The sequence below is a fragment of the Euprymna scolopes genome, chromosome 20 (genome assembly GCF_053919585.1).
Source record: "Euprymna scolopes isolate OS-2025 chromosome 20, ASM5391958v1, whole genome shotgun sequence".
NCBI lineage: Eukaryota > Metazoa > Mollusca > Cephalopoda > Sepiida > Sepiolidae > Euprymna > Euprymna scolopes.
The window spans coordinates 10,806,690-10,830,763 of record NC_136501.1 but is presented as its reverse complement, the minus strand read 5'-3'; positions in this window follow the sequence as shown (position 1 = coordinate 10,830,763).

Below are 24,074 nucleotides of genomic sequence, written 5' to 3'. Positions count from 1 at the left end.
AATAAACAAATAAAAACTATATAAATAAAAAGGAACATGATTTTACGTGCATTATTTCTCTAAGAAAAAAAGTGCATCCATACTTAACATGCGTCCGTCCAAACTGTGTGTTTAAAGAAGTAAAATGTTATTTCAGATCGACAAAAGATCACATTAAAATAACTTCAAGGCACTTGAGTGAATACAACCCAGATTCCAGACAGATATTCATACTTTTGTTTTAACTCGATGCTTATAAAGTTTATGTTTCTGAATTTTTGAGATGAGGGTTGATTATTTGCATTATTTCGATTTTTCAGACTACTGTTCTCATATTGAGTGTTATTTTCACAACGTTTCGGTCGATGTAATTTCCGACTTTCTCCATGTGTATTTTCTCGAACTCGGGAATCTTTCTGTGGAACTCAGCAATAATTCTATCAAACTCGGGAATTTGCACGGAATGTCGAACGGGACCTTTCATCTAATCGACGAGGGTAGCATGCTTTCGTTCAGTTAGCCATGACTAGAAAAAAAATCATTCGAAATACAATTACAAATGAAGACTTTTTCTCAGCCACGCTGACTGAACAAGAGCGTGCCACTCCCTTCAATTAGATAAAGATCCCCGAGTTTGATAAAATAGGCCTAAATAAGATTGGTGGTTAAATCGACGAAAACGTTATGAAAATAACACTCAAGATGAGAACAGTAGTCCGAAGAATCCAAATACTACGATTTATAAAGTTTGTCGATATATATATATATATATATATATATATATATATATATATATATATATATATATATATACATACACACACAAACACACACACACACACACACATATATATATATATATATATATCGAATAATAGTAATAAATACAACCTAAAAGCACATACGAATTAACCGACAAAGCATCCCATATCGAATTGAGGACGCATGTAAAAAACTAATAATGAAATTGGACGACTTTCCAACAATACGCAGCTAAACTGATTATTGCATTGTTATAAAGATGAAAAGAAAAACAAAATGGTCGCACGTTAGTGTTCAGCTGGATTCGATGACGAAGAAACAACGATTTGTTTAACTCGTGGCGTTCAGAGTTCCAATTTAAACATACAAACTGATTTAAATAATAGTGGATCAGAAGTACAGTTTTTTATTACGTAATACTTGTTTTACATAGAGATGCTCCCTCTCTCTCTCTCTCTCTCTCTCTCTCTCTCTCTCTCTCTCTCTCTATATATATATATATATATATATATATATATATATATATATGTGATTGCGATGTTTTGTCAGATGTGTGCCACTCCCTCAGTCACTGAACGTTTATGTGCCCGGAGATCACACTTGCATGCCCTTAAACAGACATGACACTGATGTCGTCATTGGTTTGGATGAAACCAACAGCAACGGAACTTGTATCGTCGTGCGCTTTCATGTGATTATCGAGACCTTCCCGGTCACACACCTCACAGATCCAGAGATTCCCAAGGTTTGGTGTTTCCTACATGCGCTCTTGAGCTTTGTTCGGTATATCTTGAATGCTTCAAAGTGCTCTTACGCCTCTGTTATCAGTGCCGTCCACTGCTTGCGATCAGACGCTTGAGACTCCCAACTGTCGATATGAACACGAAAGTTCACCAGACTAATCTTGATGCTATCACGAAAACATTTGTTGGGCTTGTGCTGGGGTATTTTGTCAAGAAGGAGCTCATCATAAAACAAATGTTAGAGTCGATAGTTATCGAGCCGGAAAAGATGACTCGGCCAACGCATCTGGTTTTTAATATCAGTGGTAGCAATACTGGTGGTTTTGGCCTTATTTAAGACACATGTATCAGGGACGAAACTGTCCCACTTCAAACCAAGAATATGTCTAAAGCTGTGTTGATGAAATCTCTCGACCTGTTCCACATGTGACCGGTACAGGGTCCATGTTTCAGAGGCATAGAGCAGAGATGGCAACACACATGTTTGATATACTGACATTTTAGTTGTCAGAGTTAGATCACCATCAGACCAGACTATCTTGTAACCTTCCAAACGCATCTGATACCGTGCTAGTTCTCTGTCTTATTTCCGCATCAAGAGTGCTACCAAGATAGATAAAAATTTGTACGACTTCAAGACGCTTTCCATAGACGAAAATATCAGGTTCCACATAGCGATCAGGAGCGGGAGTGTACATGACCTTAGTTTTCTTACTGCTAACTATCAGTCCGAAGCAGGTACAAGCATTTGTGAAGAGATCTAGGTTTTAGTTCAGCAACAACACTCTGATGTGGGGGGGGGGTGACGTCTTCTGTGGTTTATTATTTTCATTTTTTTAGGAACACACGTTGCTTCGAAACTGACAAAACACAACACTTCATTACTTTGATCTGTAAATTTTCAAAATATAAAAAATAACTTTTTAAAACGTTACTTTGCTCCAGATTAATTTATATATATAAAAAATTATTTTGAAAATTTAACTTTGCTTTGAAGTAACGTGTGTTTCTAGAAAAAAAAAAGATTAAAAAAACATGCTTGAACAAAATTTTGCATATTGAGTTGATTTTTTTCTCTAGAATCTTATTTCAATAGAAATCGATCTCCATTCTATAAAGCAATTGTTTTCATATCACACACACACACACACACACACACACACACACACACACACACACACACACACACACACACACACACACGCACGCACGCACACACACACACACACACACACACACACACACACACACACACACACACACACACGTATTGATGAGTTTTAATTGTGTACACATTGTTTAAAATTATGCTTTATCACCCGATGATCACTCGACGAAGAATCGGAAACGTTAGTGATTCACATAGAACATAATTTATTATCAATTTATTTTTTAACGCGTCTGCGAATCATTAGAAAAAGTGAAAAATAAACAAGGTATACTCAAGCAAATGATTTCTGTTAATTTTAACAATGTTAGCTTAAATATGTGTGTATGTGAATATATATTTATGTGTATGTATATATATGTGTGTATATTTATGCGTATTTATATATGTATATATATATATATATATATATATATATATTTATGTGTATTTGCATATATGTCTGTGTTAATATATATTTATGTGTATTTATATATATATACAGGTGTGTATATATTTATGTGTATATATATACATGTGTTTATATATAGTTATGTATATGTATATATATGTGTGTGGATATATATTTATATGTATGTATATATATGCGTGTATATATATTTATGTGTATTTATATATATATACGAGAGGCGTGCAATAAGTAATGCCCCTGACCTACTTCCAGTGGTCTGATCTAGCTGAAATTTTGCATGTGCAATGATTTATATATCTACGGGTTATGTGGCAAATTACAGCTCTGAACTAATTGTGGTTTCTGTTTTACTGGTGTTTGAACTGAGTCAGGTGTGAAATGGAGCCTGTTGAATGTCGAGCTGTGATCCGTGTTTTGTATTTGAAAGAACGCACACCACAGGAGACTTTTGATGAAATGAAAGAAACTTATGGTTATAATGCCCCATCATATGACCTTGTAAAACGCTGGCATCGTGAATTCAAATATGGCCGGAAGTCTGTGGAAACAGCTCCCAGGCCTGGTCGCCATTGATGAGGCATCTGTCCGTCAAGTTGAGGCTGCCATTTTGGAAGATCGGCGCATTACTATTCACCAAATAGCCTAAGATTTCAAAATTAATACAGGGTCTGTGGAAACTATCATTCATGACCATTTGCATATGCATAAGGTGTCTGCCAGATAGATTCTCAGGTTGCTCACACCATTCCAGAAGCGAGAACGCGTTGAGTGCTCGAAGATGAATTTGGAGATGTGCCAAGAAGATGAGTCAAAATTTTTCAAAAGACTGATTGCACAGGATTAAATCTGGGTCCATCACTATGATCCAGAGACCAAAGCCCAGTCAATGCCATGGAAGCACTTGGACTCACTACCTCCAAAGAAGGCAAGGGTGGAGCCCTCCGCGGGCAAGGTCATGCGAACAGTCTTCTGTGACTAGGACGGAGTAGTTATGACAGATTTCCTGGAAAAAGGTACCACAATTACAGGAGCCTATTATGCTTCACTTTTGAGGAAATTAAGGGAAGCTATCAAAATCAAAAGGCGGGGCAAGATCAGCAAAGGTACCCTCCTTCTGCAGGACAACTCTCCGGTCCACAACTCGCATGTCGCCAGATCAGAAGCATGGGCGTGTGGGTATGAATTGACCCCATCCTCCCTACTCTCCTGACCTTGCACCCTCTGACTTTCACCTCTTCCTAGCCATGATGTTGTTTTTGAAAGGAAAGCGTTTCCCAGATGATGCAGCCTTGATTTCTGAAGTCACGTCGTGGTTGGAGGACAAACCTGGGGTGTTCTACAAAAACGATCTACAGAGCTGCATCAAACGATGGGAGAAATGCATAACTATGGGTGGTTCCTATGTAGAGAAAGACTAATAACTGTGCCAAGTTTCGTTGCTCTACTGCTATGGGAAGTGTATCAGGGACATTACTTATTGCACGCCCCTCGTATGTGTGAATATATATGCATATGTATGTATATATATGTGCGTGTGTGGATATATATTTGTATGCATGTATATATATGTGTGTGGATATGTATCTATGAGTATGTACATATATATGTGTGGATATATATTCATGTGTATGTATATATATGTGGGTGGATATGAATATGTATGTATATGTGTGGATATATATATATATATATATATATATATATGTAGATATATATTTATGTGTGGATATATATATATGCGTGTGTGGATATATATTTAGATGTATGTATATATATATATATACGTGTCGCTATATATTTATGTCTATATACATGTGTGTTGATATATATTTATGTGTATGTATAAATATATGTGGGGATATATATTTATATATATGTATATATATGTGTATATATGTGTGGAAATATATTTATGTATATATAACCATATATATATCTGTGTGTATATATATATATATATATATATATATATCTGTGTGTGTGTATATATATATGCATATATATATATATATATATATATATATATATATATATATATATATATATATATATATATATATATATATATATGCACACACAATTGCCCACAATTCTTTATTACTATCCATCTCTATGTTTACAGGAATTAGATGCTTCCGTAATAATCAACAAAATGTTGAAAAAGTAAAATTGATTTAATGTTTTTTTTCGTCAATAAAGCGCTACAAATAAATAATAATAAACGAACCTATTTATTTTATTATTTTATCATTTTATCATTTATTTTAATTGATATTTATTAAACAAACTATTATCTTCAGCGTTTTAGATTTGATCCATGAAAATATATCGATATATTGATTGATTTGCACTAATTAACGAAACTAATTTATTTTATTGGACGGCAACTCGATATGGATGATACGGAGTTTATGGTTGTTATTCTGTTGGATCCAAAACAACTGAACGTCAAAACAGAAATGTTTATTAATGTAAAAAAAAAAGAAGATATAGATTAAAAACGGGCAAAAGTTATAGCCCGTTTAGTTCGAATGAATGCTTTATGTTAAATTGATGGTTGAATATTATTAAATTTGTGTTCATTTTTTAATTAAATACTAATCTTTTTTAATTTCTAACTGTGCGTCAAATGGATACCATAACACTTAATTCGTTGCACCTTATAACAGAAGTGCATACAAAATTTCATCCAGATCGGCTCAGTAGTTTCCGAGAAAAAAGTGGAACGGACAGATAGACAGACAGATATACTTAGAAATCTCTGCTATTATATAAAAGGAACTTTGTGTGTGTGTTGGGGTTGAAGATGACCACGTTGTAGTCAATAGATACGCAGTTCCGTGGTAATGTATTCCACAGATAAAATGTTTTTTGAAAGAAACTATTTATGGAAATTCCGTTTGATTTTAGGTCCACAGAGGAAAAAAATAAAAGTCTTTAATAGAGGTTCTTTGCATTTTTAAGCCACAAATTTACTTCTCGAAGATCATAAGATGTCATAATTGGTTGAGGCCCAGTAATATGGCGAGGAGGAATGTGAGGGATAATCCTAGTATACTGGGTCTGTCGTGTCACACTAAATTCGTTCTCTCGTTTTTTTAACGTTCTGAAGTTATCTCATTGCATACATGCATTCTGTATTTATATATTTCTCTTTTTTGAATTCTCATCCAAATATACAACAACAACAATGGCAGTTTCATTGCCCAGGTATTGTCATATTCACTAAGTTTCGGATATTGTTTCTTCCGCCCTATTCAATTCAGGCGATCACCTCTCCTATATGACCACGTCAGCGTAATTCGAGTTCTAAACTTTTGTTATATTCGTTTATTGAATGGACAGAGAGAGAAAGACGGATAGATATAAAGTGTGTGTGAGAGATAGATAGATAGAGAGAGAGAGAGAGAGAGAGAGAGAGAGGGGGGGGAAGAAAGACAAGGTTTTATTAACTTAAATTTCTCATAATTCCCATTCAAACCATTTAACTCGTTATTCGTCTTTAACTGAACCGTTCAAAAATCACAGGTTGCTTTCTGCGAAAACTTACATTTAAATCACCTTTCATTTTTTTTTTCAAATACTGGCATATGACGATTTCTATCTAACAATGTTCTTTATACTTTCACACAGAATAATATTAATATTATCTTCATTTTCTGTTTTGATTTAGTGCGATTTTAAACATCTATACTTAGGTATTTAGATTTCTTTCTATTTTGTTGTAATTATACTTTCCATTAGTCATATTTCATATTTTTACTTTTATTTTGTTGCACGTTAGACAATCATCAAATTCTCTCTACGCCATCTAATTAAACTAACCAAACAAATAACTTCACCTTCTTATGGTATGATGCATAACTTAAAAAAAATAACATGTTAATCATATTTAATGACACACAGATTATAGGTATACTTAACTAAAAAAGCACATTATGCCCAGTAATATGTAACAGGCTCTATGATCTAATGTGGTTGCCTTATTTTTTGTTGAAGGGTGTTCAAATAATTGAAGACAATATTTTCCCTTGTTTAACATTTGTGAAATTAGTTTTTTTTTTATTAAAGAATATTAGAGAAAACAAGGAGAGGCCGCTCTAGGATAAGTGTAATTGTGTACAAAGGTCTCGCAAAGAAACAAAGTAAAAAAATTGATTATGAGTTTTTTTGTTTTTAATTGAAAGAAAATGCATTTATTGTTGAGAGTTTTTGCATCGAAAGTTTTATAGAGGAGTTTTTTGCTGCGAAAGTTTGTCAGGGGAAACCATAGATTGAAGCTCAGTCGATCACCCACCATAAAAGTAACGATAGAGCAGAGATAGACTCACAACGTCTCTTCTGTGAAAAAGAGGAAGTAGGAAATCGAAAAATCCTCGTCCACTAGATTGCGAAGACAATTTTGTATGTCGTCAAGGAAAGAAAGAGCACTCTTAGCAGCTCCTTCCCAGATGTGGTAGCAGTACTCAATCTGATGACGTATTTGGGTCTTGTAAAGACAGAGGATTCAGTTGGGAGTGAGCTCGATGATAGCCAGCTCTTATATGATGGTCCATGAAAAAATACGAATGAAGAAGGCTGAAGAGTACAAAAGCCGGAACGTTGTGGAAATGGCAAACATAAACGATGTTGATATTAAAAAAAGTTTTTTTTTTTTGCTGCATAATTTTGAAGTAGTTTGTTTAAAGGGACTTCTTTTAGAGGGTGATCCTGTTAATTAATTAATATCAAGAAATGTATTTTTATATTCCTACATTACGGATTGAACTCACAACTTCGAGGTATGTTCGAGAATATAATTTAGCCAATATCTTTATTCAATTGATCACGTGCGCAATTATTATTCTTTAGAAATGTCATTTGCTAAAAGAGCTTATCGGATTCTTCATTACCAGATAAAGAAAAGATCCGATGTTGCTTATTGGTATTGAAATCAAGTAAATTTCGTAAAGAACCGATCGATATTGAATCTTTTTTCTCCTTAAAAGATATTGTGTTCCATTTGAAACCATTTACAGATTTCGAATTAATTATTTTCCTAATAAAGTTTGTTTATTTTTCGATGCTATTTTTTTGGTATTTTATTAGATATTTTAATCCGTTGCATATACCAAATGACAGGATCGATTGTTTCCGAATACTTATTATTTTCCAATTGTTTTCCGATTAATTTCCAAAGTTCATTAATCACAATTTTCACTCAAAAGTTTCGATACAAAACACGAGATACAATTCATTTTATTGAACCTGAAAAAAAAATTGAATCGATACTTACAGTGTTTTATTGTTAGCTAATACCTTATTCCTTTGCGGTTATGGTCCTGGATATGACCTAAAACTATATCCGATGGTGAGGCCTCACCTTTCGGGCTTTGGGGAGTGTGGAGCCACCTTTAATTGTCATTGCTCCCAGGTCCACTCTGACCCGGAGTGGTAGTACCTGTTAGGGTCCTAACTATGGGTTAAATAGAATCTGACTTAAAAAAAATATACTCCATTAAAAATCGTTCCTCAAAATAACTAGATTCGGCATTAAATAACCTGAAAAAGGTTGATGTGCAAAACAAAAACAACCAACTAACCAACCTTTGCGGTTATGCTATATTAAACAAGCAGGACCCGCTAACCGGCGTTACCCGATGGAAGCCCGACCCCCCTCCCTCGCAAAAAAAGTAAACTACGGTTTCTGTTGGTGGCGACTGCCGTCCCTGTACAACTGCAGACACTTGCAGCCTTGGTCGAAATAAAAAGTTTGGAGGTAAGAGATTCTCACTGTTTTATGCCGTGTTTTAACGTGTAAAACAAAACAATTACGACATTTTTTACCTCACATTTTTTAGTATTATCATATTAAGAAGAATGGCGTATGGAATAGACATCCCAAACTCCCCATGTTAAGAACGGCGTTCGGAATAGACACCACAAACCACTCCTTCTTAAGAACAGCGTTCGAAATAGATATCCTTAACATGCCCATGTAAAGAACGGTTTTTGAAGTAGACAATCCCTTTTTTTGGGGGGGGGAGTGGAAAAATAATTCCCCAAATCTAACCGTGACAATCTTTGTCGGCATACCCACTCGCAAATTCTAAAAAGAAATTGGGGGGAGGGTGGTAGTGTCGGCAAGAGAGTAGATTTGTTTATCGCGCGTGCGTACAAACCTGGCAGCCAGTGAATTACAGTGCATAATATAGATCTTTAAATCTCTATAAGTATTTGTCTCCGCAAAATTTGATGAGATTTTCTTAGTCAGCATCGTCGAAAACTTAAAAGTCGTCATTTTAAAGAAAATTTTGGCGGTGAACCTAATTTACAAATTTACCCATGGTCAACGTGTGAGCAATTTCGAGAATCAGCCCGGAAAAGAAAATTAAATAAAATACTCCACAGAATTCCAAATTAGTGAAAACACAAGTATATAACAAGTGAAAAACTGTAGCGCAAAAATCTAATCGTCAACCAGAATAGTAAAAAAAAAAGCAAAGGAAAATATGTTTTTTTTTTAAAGTAGATTTTTTTGGGGAGGGGAGCGTGTCGCTATTTTGTACATGTTTACATTCCCAAACCATTGCTGTGTTTACATTTTTTTTAGTGTTCCGGACGTGCAAGCAAAGACGGAAAAGACGTTATACATATAAGTTTTTAATTATGCACATTTGTTCCAGTAACTAAGATTATCAGTATTTAATTGTCTGTTTATGAGCGGTTAATGCGTTCGTATTTCTTTTGCCAAAAACGATTCATTTTTATTTAGTTTTGTTTAAAACAAAATCTTCCACTAATGGTAGTAAAGTTAAAATAATAGATATTTATTAACTATAAACTACCAGTAAAACTAAAATCTATAGACTAACCACCACAAATGTAATTAATCGCTTTAGAAAATATCTGCACATTTGACATTTTATTGTAACCAGGAAACAATAAAACCTCTATAGTTACACATTTACCGATTTATAAAAAAATTAGAATCAGATTCAATAATTGTATCGGAATCAGGAATTTTGTATGGAATCGGTAATTGTATCGAAATCGGAAAAATATTGGACTCGTCCCATCACTAGTATAAATATATGAATATATACTAGCAGGCCGCCGGGCATTGTCCAGTCGTAAAATACGCTTAAATATGATATTTTGATTAATGCAGTTTGAGTATATATTATTATATCATATTGGACCCATGTATTATAATTCATAAGTGTTAGTTCACTTCGTTAGCAAATTTATTTACAGTGTGCACACAGGATAAACAACGGTTCTTTACATGCAAACATTAGTCTACTGTTATGTTGCTATATTCTTACGCTTTTATCCCGTTTGACCGAGTTTATCTTGATCAGTGTGTAGTGTAGACATCTGACAATTTTATGCTATACAATTCAAGTACAAATGCTCACTAAGTATATGCATATAATATAAATACATACTTGAAAAGTTTACTGTAAATATTGCATATTATATTATATCATATTATATCATATCATATTTTATTATAATTTATTATATCATATTATATTATATTATATCATATTATATTATATTTTATTATATCATTGTATTATATTATATCATATTATATTATATCATATATTATACCATATTATATTATATTATATTATATCGTATTATATTATATCAGATTATATTATATCATATTATTTTATATCATATTATATTATATTATATCATATTATATTATATAATATTATATAATATTAATAATATTGTATTATATTATATTATATACATATGTATATACATTTACATAACATCTATACAAACATATATACATACCGATAACATATTCGACAATATCATCGTTAATAAATCTTTTAAACTAATTATTATACATATACTAGCAGGCAGCCCGGCGTTACCTGATCGTAAAATACGCATAAATATTATTTTTTAACTAGCAAAAGTACTCGTCGTTGACTGGGTTCAAAAACAGCCTACAGAAAATGGACTCTGATTTATGAAAGTATGATAGGTTATGAAAAGGAAGGGTTGTAAAGAGATAGCTTCGAATTTGGGGCTATCAAAACCAAAGCAAAATATGATGAAAGTAAAAATAAAATAGATAAACCCCATAATTTATTATACCATACCTGTTCACACTGAAACACTTATCACAATATTCTGTGGATCTATATTAAAAAACCTTGTTAAACTTTTTGACATATTTCCATTCTATGGAGGTCAGGTGCGAACGAACACCCCATAATTTTATTATACCATATTTCATATTTCTTCAAACTGAAACATAATTATCAAAGTATACTTACGCAGATAGATATGAAAAGTCTTTATTAAAGTTTGTGCCTATTTCCATTCTATGGAGGTCAGGCGCGAACGCAGACCCCACAATTTTATTATACCATCCCTATTTAAGTTAAAACATACTTATCAAAGTATTATTATGTACATCTATATAAAAAACACTTGTAAACGTTTTTTTTTATTTAAAAACTTTTTATTTCCATATTTTGTGGACCAGGCGCGAACGCAGACCCCACAATTTTAATGCACCACCATTCTGCCAGATCAAACATACGCATTCCTGTGTCTCGATACATCTTCTATCATTATATGTAATCAGTTTTTTAAAATAGTCAACCATATAGGAGCCTATTCTTGACCACACACACACACACACACACACACACACACACACACACACACACACACACACACACACACACACACACACACACACACACACACACATTCAGCTTTATATTATAGATTAATGCAAATTTCTTATCTATTATAAACAGAAATAACGTATTAAACGTAACGTTACATTCTTCTAAAAAACGAAGTAAAAAAACAACAACAACAAAAAAAAAACGGAAAGAAAGTGAAACGTGCATGCGAGTATTATGTTTTTCCTAAACAATTCATTTCTTGTCAGTAAAAACAAAAATACTCCAGCTGAGATGGAAACCAAAACGTGTTGCCACATCTGGGCAGGAGCTGCTAGAAAGAACTTGTCCTGCCTTGATAGAGTTCAAAATAGACTTCGTAGCCTCGTAGGAGATGTCATTTTCTCCTCCTTGCAACCTCTATCTCACAGAAGAGATGTTGCGAGTTTGTCTCTGATGTATCGTTATTTTCATGGAAAGTGTTCAACTGAGCTTCAATCTATGGTCCCCCCTCGCCAAACTTTCACAAGAAACACTCGTCTAGCTGTAAACACTATCAATAATTTCCCCCACTCTTTATCTGTGCCTAAACCTAAACGTAGATTCCATGAACAAAGCTTCTTTCTTAGAACTGCACGCCTGTGGAATTGTCTTCCGTTTTCCTGCTTTCCGGCTGACTACAATATGGTTGTGTTCAAGTCTAAAGTAAATAAGTTCTTGATGAGCCGTTCCATATAAGTTATCAAATTTACCAAATTTTCATTACTAATGATTACTATATTGACCAATTTCTACTGTACACTCTTTAACCCTTATCCTTGAGTGGCCTCTGGGCCTTGATAATGTGGTGACGCCTTTGTAAAAAAAAAAAAAAAAAAAAAAAAGATACAAGTACGATAAGCATTAGGCCAGCTTCACAGATCCTCAAAAAGTACTTCCAAGCTTATTTGTTCTTAAGGAATCTGTTATATGAATCTTTCACGCATGCGCAGTCGTGAAACAGTTGAAAAACAGATAAAAATAAGATGATCCCACGTACGAATTTTTCAATTTTAACTCTTTCGCAACCATTTTTCCGGATGAAAACACATTAAAAAGTTTTCCACATGTCTGAATACCGTATAAACCAAATTTCTAGTCTGTAGACAAAAATTTTATTGAGTACATGGGTTGAGAAGTGTCCTCACACAAAATTCTCACCTTTATAAATATACTAGATTACCCGTGACCCATTCGGTCAGTATATGTTATAGCTAGCTACAGAATAGCGTGTATATTAATTATGTCAAAAAGATGCTTGCGCGCACAACAATGGCCACCCTTTTTAAAATAAGGAATTACATTGCTCAATATTTCGAAAACTAATTATTTGCGGAAAAATTAAATGCGATATTCGTTTGCAGCATACCCGAAAAAAGTCGTCATTTTAAAGTAAAATGTTAAGGTGGAAACCAAGTAAAAATTTACTAAAACTTCTATTTTTATATTTGCTTTTAAAAAAATGCCACATTATATACAGTGTTGGTCATCCATACCTTAAAATTTGTCTGACGTCACTTTCGCCGAATGGTTTTCTAAGCAACGAAGTGTAACTCTTAACGAAAACCAGTATGGTATAAATAACTTCAACGGCTATAACTTTTGCCCGTTTTTAATAGGCTTAAAAGTATATTATTTGCATGAACTTTAAAATAATAATAAACATTTGCAAGCAATTTTAAGGTCTTTAAACTGCCAATTACTGAATCTATTGTAATAAAAAAGACTTTAAAATAGTTTATATCGTAAAAAACTAAAGCAAATATGTAAAAAAGTAACTGCTATTGCGTTTGGTTATAGTTATAGTGGGGAAATAGTATTTACTGGTTAAATAGTTTTAATTTCTTGGTTTTTCTAAACGAACCAGTCATCTATGAGATGTCACTTTTATTGCCTTTGGTACGATTATTTTGTTATGTTCCATTTATAAAAAAATTAGATGTTATTATGTGTTGATAGTTAAGTAGTTTCTTTTTATTAAACGATTTCAACGACTGGGCAAGCTGATCTAAGAAATTTTAATGTCTTTAAACTGTCACATGCAGAATATATAAAAGACGTTAAATCGTAACTATTTGTTTTATTTCTGTTTGAAAATGAATCCAAAATGCAATGAAAAATACAAATAAAATTCATAAAATACCGATAAAAAAAGCAAAAGGGACCTACAGTTTTGTTTTCATTTGCATATTTTAAACGCGAAAAAAACTGTCGATTAAAAAAGCTTCCGTGGCTTTGTTTTTTATTTCCTTACACATGCGCAAAAATTTTCAAACCGGAAGCTGTAAACCAGATGGACGGTTTCAACACCAAAGCAAAACGATTTGAGTTTCATAATATAATAAATAAATATCGCCTTTTCGCTTTATATAGTTAGCTAAAATAATTATTTCCCCCCCCCATACACCAAGTTACGGTTTAACACCATTGTTGTTCGTAATATTAAGTAATCCATTGTTTTTGACCAGCGTACATCTGGTATGTAATACATACCAGTGTTGTTTTAAGTGATTTTACCAAGCATCTAAAAGGTTTTTCTAACTTTATTTAAATTAATATGTTAACACTGGTTAATATTGCTCAGTATCAGACTTAATTCAACTATTGATTTAAACTGTACTGCAACATTTCCTCTCCCTTTTTTATGAGATATATAGTAAGGGAGGATTCAGAGATTTGTTTTTTTTTATAGTGAAAGGATTATATTTAATTAATGATAGTTTATTTAGTGCGTGTTCTTTAAAATGTTTACAACTTGCTGCCGATACTAGTTTAAACCTAATTACCCCAAGTTTTTTAATCAGGCACAAAAAACATAGCGAGTCTTTAAATTTTCTTAGTATTTTACATTCAGCTATCGGAATTTTATTTTCATTAATCAATTTAAAGTAAGGCAACAAGAGTTTTGATATGCTCTATTACTCTTTGAAAGTGTATTTCCGTAGAATCTATTTTAAAATGTCATAGACGTGTTCCCTATGAAGCATTTTTCTATTCTTAGATTTTCCTCAGTGTATATTTTAGCATGTTTCTTCCTTGCACATGCGCTCATTAAAAGTTATAGGTTAAGCAACGTTTTTTTTTCCAGGTTTTGTACACGCATGGATTTAGGGCATACAATAACGAATGAGGCTGGAGTTCCACATGTTTTGGTTTCGATTCTTGTTGACGGCATGCAGGTCACTTTTTAATTTTATTTTGAAGTCACTACTATATATTAGGTTCGTGCAAATATACAACAAGGTATATTGCCACTTTGATGTAGGGGGCTACTATCAGGGACCTAAGTTCCAGGGGTACTATGTAGAGAGTTTAGCAGCAAGATGTCTGCTCACATTACACTTGAACTTCTGCATGTCAGTAAAGTTGTGGAAGCAGGAAACCGGAAGAGAATTCCAAAGTCCTGAAGTTCTGGGGAAGAACCTACTAGAGTAAAAGGCTTTCTTACATCTATGGATCTCAACTGTGTAGGGATGGGACTTAGCTGCTTGTCGGGTTTGCCGGGGTCATTTTTATCGAGGAGGCACAAGGGCTTGTAGTTCGTCAGAGCATTCACCATTAAAATACTTGCAGAGGGATGCAACATTTCGTCGGTGGGACAGGGCTGAAGTTTAGATGACAGTTCAGGACTTATTAGGTTGGCGATTCTCTTTTGAACCCTGTCCAGGAGCGAGAGACTAGTAGCAGATGCACCAGCCGAAATGTGACAGCAGTACTCCATACATGGGCGAATGGTAGCTTTGTAGAGGTACAAGATACTTTCAGGTATAAGTAACTTTCTAGCATGATAGAGAGAGCCCACCTTCTTTGCAACAGCCTTAGCAATAATCTCAATGTATCTGTTCCAATATATATATATATATATATATATATATATATATATATATATATATATATATATATATATATATATATATATATGTGTTTTCTGTAAGGTCTGACGAGGTTGTTGGATCGTAAACATGGTCCAACATCCGAAACATATGTAACCAAACAGATAAAACGGCAATAAAAAAAAATAAAACACATATTTGCTCTGCAATAGTAATGTATCACTCTCTTCAGGTTTTTACTAATTACCAGTTTTACCATATATATATATATATATATATATATATATATATATATATATATATATATATATATATATATATATATATTGTGTACAGAAAGTTGTTAGTTGAGACAGATCATTGGTACTGTCGGTTTCAAGCCCGATAATAAGGCCCGTTTAAGGTATCCTTATCAAGCTCTCTTCAGCCAATATAAATATCGCCTATATATATATAAAACGTTTAATTTTATAACAGTTTAATTTTATTTGTTAAAATGTATCAAGAAAATTTTAGTGTGATGTTAGACAGACGCTTAAGTTATTACCAACAACACAAAGAATTGCTTTCCTAGTTGTATGAGAGATGCTCCAAAAGTAATTCCTCCTATTTTTATTCTGCCCAAATCTATCAGAGGGGAATGTAAGTTGCATTGTTATGACGACCAAACTTATGCATTCATAACCTGAAAATATCATCTCTATGTTGCAGATATTGACGGTGTGAGACTCTAAGTAAGCAACCCCTCAGGAACGTGGGTCAGAAGCAGAGATGCGTTGTTGCATTCCTTCATGCCAAAAATTTTAACCGATCAAGATTGACAGGGCTTGGTGAACATTTAGAAAGCTTATGCAGTTGATGTCAGCACAGTGTGGGGATAGGTTCGTCGATTTCAGAGTGATGACATAGATGTGAGTGACAAAGCGCGCTCTGGACTTTTCCGACCGAGGCACTGTTCATTGCTGACAAAAGTGCATTGAAAATGGTGGTGAATATATGGAAAATAAATTCTGAAGCACAAAAGGTCACTCGTTTTAATGATACCGCTCCAGTCTTCGTAGCTCTTCAACGTTTTAGTTTTGGAGTTAAAGAATAGGAGGCCTTACTTTTGGAACTATCCTCATACTTTTTTCTTTTATTCTGATTCAATATATGTTTTGCTCATTCTGGGAGATCTTTTGTTTCTTCAGACAAAAGTATTATGGGAAGATATACTTTGCGGAAAACATGAACATTTCGCCTCTCATTTCATAAACGTCGTTAATTTAAAATCAAAACTGGTTCTCGTGGATCCAAAGACGTAATTCACGGATAAAACAAAAGCAGTAAATAGGAGTGAGGCTTACGGAAGAGGGGGTAGGGGTTATTGCTGATTGATGACGTGATGGAGAGAAGAGAGACGCTCAATCAGATTGTTTTTCCTTTTATCACTGAACCGATCGAACCTTTTCGAGGGCACCTACATTGCTTCTGCGCATTTCGTGGGGGGGGGAAACCAGAAAATAGCGCGGATTTCAATTCTAACGATTTATACCCTCGACGTCTGAATTTATAATTTGTTTCAATAATTGAAATATCGCCGGAGGATTTTCCTGATCTGCTCGCCTTCAAGATTGGCGCCATTTATCTGCTCATATTATCTTGATCTCGGCAGATTCTCCAATTTAGACTCAAAATAAAATCAACAGACCCTCAACACTGCATTCCCTGCGACCATATTAACGACGAACGTCACTGTGCGCATGCGTGATAACATGCGCATATGTGGACAAAAGCTTTAATCATTGAATATTGGTAATTTGTATACTGGATTGATTATATATATATATATATATATATATATATATATATATATATATATATATATATATGTGTGTGTGTGTGTGTGTGTGTGTGTGTATGTTTGTGCGTGTGTGTGCGTTGTATTCCTGTCTGTTCATTTGTTCAAAATATACGTCATGTATGACGTCATATAAGATGACATCATATATGACGTCACAGCAAATAAAACGATTAATGGTGACATGACAAAATGATTGAGAAAAACTATACACCGATTGTGACATCAGAAAATAATAACGTCATCTATATATTACTACGATAGCGTGTGTGTTTTCTTGTGTATCACGTTTTCCGGCAAATTCGATTGGTTGAGATTTAATTCTGGAATAGACATTTTATTTCGGAATACACATTTACACATTTACGAACGCTGCAGGTTGCATTCGATTAGTGTGTTTTCATCGCTATATTTGTTTTTAATTCTATAAAATTTAAGGTTTCATCTTTCAAAAGTTGTTAAGAAATAATTGATTTTAAGTTATTCCGTAATAAAATAAACGATAACACAAATCTCTCGACCGGCGGGGAAAAATTAAGCAGTTATTTATTTTTTTCATTGTGTATTTTTTACATGTGTTTATTGAGAGAGAGAGAGAGAGAGAGAGAGACAGACAGACAGACAGACAGACAGAGACAGAGACAGAGACAGATACGCTGATGTCTTCTTTAATTAAAATATTATTGCTACTACTACAACATTTACATTTATACAAAAGCCAAGATGCATATCTGTTACGAAACCTCGAACTTAGCGACACGTTATTAGAGAAACAAAACTGGTTTTGTACATAAAATATTTTTATAAAAACATTAAATTTAATATATATATATATATATTAGATGACAGTTCTTTTTTCTAAATAAATTATTTTTATTACAACATTGTTTTAACTAAAATAGTTTCATGAAAAACTGTTTTTGGTACATAAAATATTTTAATTTTCACGGCTATATTTGTTTTTAATTCTATAAAATTTAGGGTTTTATCTTTCAAAAGCTGTTAAGACATAATTGATTTTAAGTTATTCCGTAATAAAAAACGATAACACGAATCTCTCGGCCGGCGGGGACAAAAATTGAGCAGTTATTTATTTGCATATTTTTTCAGTTCTTATGTTTCTGGGAAGGCAATAAACATAAATATCGTTAAAAATTAATGTTTACATCCTATCGATGAAAAAAAACCCAACACATTCTGTTATCTGTGTAAACATAAAGTGTACATTAATCTATGTAATAATGAGAAATATTACAAAAAATTATGAAACTTGCAAATCCTATGCCGAAACATGTCGCACGTTCCTGGTTTTTGTACGTTATTGGCGTATTTGTTTGGTTGTCTGTAGGCGCCCAAATTTATCGTTATTGTCTTATGAAAGTGAAGAGATCCGGTAAATAGTATTGCGAATCGTTCAGGCTACCGTACTGGTCACTGTATAGTAGACGTGTTCGTGTTTAGAAGCGTTTGAATGGAGTCTTCGCGTATGTGTAGTGTACGCGTATGTGCAAGGATAATTTTGTAAGCTTTTCAAATAGTATTGTGAAATCGAATTAAAAGAAGCCAATTAAGTAGGACGATATGGCAAAACGTAGTTTGTTTTCATGTTATTTGTATGCGAAGTTGGCCATGTTGGTGTAAGCTAATGTGTTCGTTTATGTGATAATCTGCTTTTCCTAAGGCTAAGTGTATGAAATCGTTATATGTATAGTGAGCTTGTAGGTTCGGTTAATGCAATAAACGATTAAGAATATAAACGATGTTGATATTTTTTTACATTTTGTTTTTGCTGATAATTTAATAAGTAGTTTCCTCAGGGGTTAGAGGAACTCCTTTTATAAGGTGACCATGTTTATTAATTAATATCTGGAAAAAAGTATCGTAGGTTTGCAACAACAGATGCCACCTACAAATTCAATACATCTAGGCTAATAGACACTATCTTATGTGGCTTTCGAACACCTTTGCAGAAACATTCAATCGTGATAATAGCCAACTCCACTCTTCCCAATAGTTTACTTCTACTTGCCCAGTTGCCATTGCTCAGAGGCAACATGCATACCACAGATTTATCCGGCGTAAAGTCAGTACAAACAGACAAAAGTTTATGGAAGATAGAAGTCATTGTGAGAAAGAAGTAGCGACAACTAAGAGAGAATATACTGAAACCACTAGAAAAATTAAATACTGGGACCCTTAAAATTTGACTACCATGAACTCTAACAAAAGGTTTCAGAATTATTGGCATTTTAACACGTATTGCTAACTCTTTCCTTGCGCACACGGAACTACCATAAAATGTAATCAAACACATATTGCTCTTTCCTTGCTCAGACGGAACACACTCAAAATAGAAACACAGCATTGGTTTGGAAATGTAAATATGCACAAAATACCGACACGCCACTACCCCCTCTAAAAACGGCCCTAAAAATTCTTTTATGGCTACCAATATTTAATTTTCTATTTTTGGGTGATTATCAAGACTTTAATGATGCTATATTTGTTTTTTTTTGTGCATTTTTTATTCCTGTTGACGATTTGATTTAATTCTATATTCTTGACCGATTACCTAGGCGTCAAAGCTGTAACTTATCATGGTGACACTTTCTTTTTAGAACTGAATAAACGCTTTCAAAAAAGTTAAAACACAAAAATATTATGCAGGTAGGTTTAAAAGTAAATTTTATTAGCAACAGAAACACTTATTAATTATACATTTGTTTTTTTAGCACTTTTACTTTCTGTTGAGTATTTTATTTAATTTTCTTTTCTGAGCGATTATCGAGACTCCAAAAACGTTATCTTTGTTTTTTGTGCATGCATGTTACCAAGCTGAAATTATTAAAATATCATTTAGAAAAAACATTCCTCACATGCAGAAGTGAAGGTGTTTTGTAATTATTCTGTACTTTCTCCTAACAATTAAAAAAAAAGATGACTTAAAACTGGAATTTAATTTAATACTATTTGTGGAAGGTTTGACTTTCCCTGATAAAAAAGAAGAGGACTATTTTTTCCTTATTGGTCCTAATGTTGACGATAAATGCCCTAAAAATTGACCAAAAGAAGGTGTGCTAGTTACTTTGTAAAAATAATTATACAGAGAAGAAAAACAATGGTCGACTTGAAAGTTACTGTCATCGGTAGACGGCAGTTATCTACCACTGATTTCAACCAATCTAAATAGTTAATATGCAGTTAAATCCCTAATTATGAAAACTTCTGTTTTTACTTATTATTTTTTAATGGACCATTTTTCGTATTTTTTTGCAATTATACTGATTTAAGCATGACAAATAGGTATGCAATAAAGTTTCTCCCTAAAATGTTATTTATAGAATCCGCCAGTATCTGCAGGTTATCGCTCTAAACCAGCACTAAGTGCCAGTAACCAACAGTGCTGACAATCACAGACAGTGGCTTCCACTAACTGCCACTGAAAAACAATACCCGACATTGGAAGCCAGATTATTTCATTTGGGCCACGGTCGCAAATGTCCGTTATTTTCCAGGGACGGCAGTGGCCGCCGTCGTCGTCGACGACGACGACGACGACAACAACAACAACAACAACAACAACAACCACCACCACCACCACCACCATATTTTAATTAGTTTTCGAAGGGGGAGTTCTTTAATGATTGTGTTCTGGATCTGTGTCATGCTTCCACCAAGCAACGCCCGTTAACGGATCCTGCAAGTAAAAAATATAGATACTATTCAATACCCATTCGGTATTTAATTTTTATATACATATGCGTGTAATTAGGTGAAATAGTTTAACATCCGTTTCCTTTACTTAACTGTGGAATTTCCATGGGCCTGATTGTATAACAATTATTCTACAAGCGAAACACCATTATTCATCATCAATATTAGTTATTCTTTGATAAATTTAAAGGAATTTCGGAAAATGACCCAAAAGGGGTGTTTTAAGGCGAAAGCATCAATCATAGCGTCTAATTTCCGGCTTTATTCAAATTAAGCAGAAAAGGTGGTTTTCCGTCTGGGGATATAACGATGGATTCAGAGAGAGAGAGAGAGAGAGAGAGAGAGAGAGAGAGAGAGAGAGGATTAGGAACGCAAGTTCGTGTGTGCGGGACGTAAAGCCGTCTTTGATCAGTCGATATATCAATCAAACCCCTTTCAATTGGATTTACGTACAACACGCAAACAAAAGTGTACACAAAACTACCGCGTGATATTTAAAGGCTTTTCAAACTCGCCATTTATTGTATTCAATCCAAAGCGACGACGCCATAAAGAAAAAGTGTCAAAAAAAAAAAAAAAAAGAAAAAGATAGCGACCATGAAAAATGGCATTGATCGTCGTAAGTAATTCACTTGAGACAAACATATTTCTTCCAAGTTAAAAAAGGAATAATTTATCAGTGTCGATGCCTTCGTCTCCAACGAACAACCTAGTTATACGCGTGTAGTATCTATTTGTGTATATACGTGTTTTATCGGTATATATATATATATATATATATATATATATATATATATATATATATATATATATGTATATATATATATACATTCCTATAAATTATTTTTTGTGTATTCATATTCATATTAAACACTTTTTATATTTATTTAGTTATTTATTTGCTTTCCTACTGAGCAAATTAGGCAAAAGGCTGTTTTTTAATGTAGAGAGTGAGGGGGGACCAGCTCCCCCTAGAGGGAACTGGATAGTGACAATTGGTACGAAGGGTTTCCCCTACATTGACCAAAACTGATTACTCAAGAGCAATGGTCTATATAACTTTGATTGCAGTGTCTGTCAGAACAGATACTACACTTTGATAACAGAAAAAAGATCTTGGCCCGAAGGCCAAGAAGAAAAAAGGCGAACCGTTTTTCTGTTTATATGGGTTTATTTATTTGCTTCCCCACTGAGCAAATTAGGCACAAGACCGTTTTTTAATGTGGAGATGGAAGGAGGGGGGAGGGAAAGGGGGATCCTGCTCCCGAGAGGTGGGAAATGGGAGCTGGATAGTAACTGTGGTCGTAGGGTGATCCCTACCTTGACCAAGTTCAGATATGTGGGGTTACCCCCACATATGGTCTTTGCTAGTCATAGCTGGTCTTTGCTAGTCTTAGCTTTGCAGTATCTGTCGGAACAGATACTACACTTTGATAACAGAAAAAAGATCTTGGCCCGAAGGCCAAGAAGAAAAAAGGCGAACCGTTTTTCTGTTTATATGGGTTTATTTATTTGCTTCCCCACTGAGCAAATTAGGCACAAGGCCGTTTTTTTATGTGGAGATGGAGGGAGGGGGGGAGGGAAAGGGGGATCCTGCTCCCGAGAGGTGGGAAATGGGAGCTGGATAGTAACTGTGGTCGTAGGGTGATCCCTACCTTGACCAAGTTCGGATATGTGGGGTTACCCCCACATATGGTCTTTGCTAGTCATAGCTGGTCTTTGCTAGTCTTAGCTTTGCAGTATCTGTCGGAACAGATACTACACTTTGATAACAGAAAAAAGATCTTGGCCCGAAGGCCAAGAAGAAAAAAGGCGAACCGTTTTTCTGTTTATATGGGTTTATCTATTTGCTTCCCCACTGAGCAAATTAGGCACAAGGCCGTTTTTTAATGTGGAGATGGAGGGAGGGGGGAGGGAAAGGGGATCCTGCTCCCGAGAGGTGGGAAATGGGAGCTGGATGGTAACTGTGGTCGTAGGGTGATCCCTACCTTGACCAAGTTCGGATATGTAGGGTTACCCCCACATATGGTATTTGCTAGTCATAGCTGGTCTTTGCTAGTCTTAGCCTGCAGTATCTGTCGGAACAGATGGTATTTATTTGCTCCCCCACCGAGCAAATTAGGCACAAGGCCGATTTTTAATGTGAGGAGTGAAGGGAGGGGGAAGGGAAAAAGGGGACCAGCTCCCGAGAGGTGGGAAATGGGAGCTGGTTAATGGTCAAGCATGTGGGGTTTCCCCCACATCTGGTCTTTGCTAGTCAGAGCTAGTCATAGCTCGTCATAGCTTGCAGCATCTGCCGGAACAGATACTACACTTTGATAACAGAAAAAAGATCTTGGCCCGAAGGCCAAGAAGAAAAAAGGCGAACCGTTTTTCTGTTTATATGGGTCGTGGAATTGCATTCTGTTTATATTGGGTCGTAGAATTGCATTTATCTGCAAAAGGTCCAGCCAATTTGCATATCCTTTCAAAATTTTATTTGAATAAATTCCCTATTAGTTTTTTCGGTTTTCTTATGGGATAATCATCTTTAGTTAACTATTACATGTAATTATATTCATGCAGATATTCTACATGATTTATACTTGTGTTATATTTGCGTAAAAAGGTTATAGTAAACACAAACCTCTTTCTATATATATTTATATATGCGTATATTTATTCGTTTAAAATATTTTGCCTATCTGTCAGTTTTCGGTGTACAGACACGAAACTTAAAATATAGGGTATTCGAACCCATACGGAAGTTTATATTTGGATTTTATCCGGAGAAAATCGCTGCAAAAGTGTGGAAATTAAAAATATGGAATTTGCCAGGTGAAAGTCGAACAACGGTATTACGAATATGCACGCGTAACATAATAGCTATTGATTCATGTTTTAATTTTATCCTTGCAGCAAACATGTCTTCATAGCTCAGGCATTAATGTCAAAGG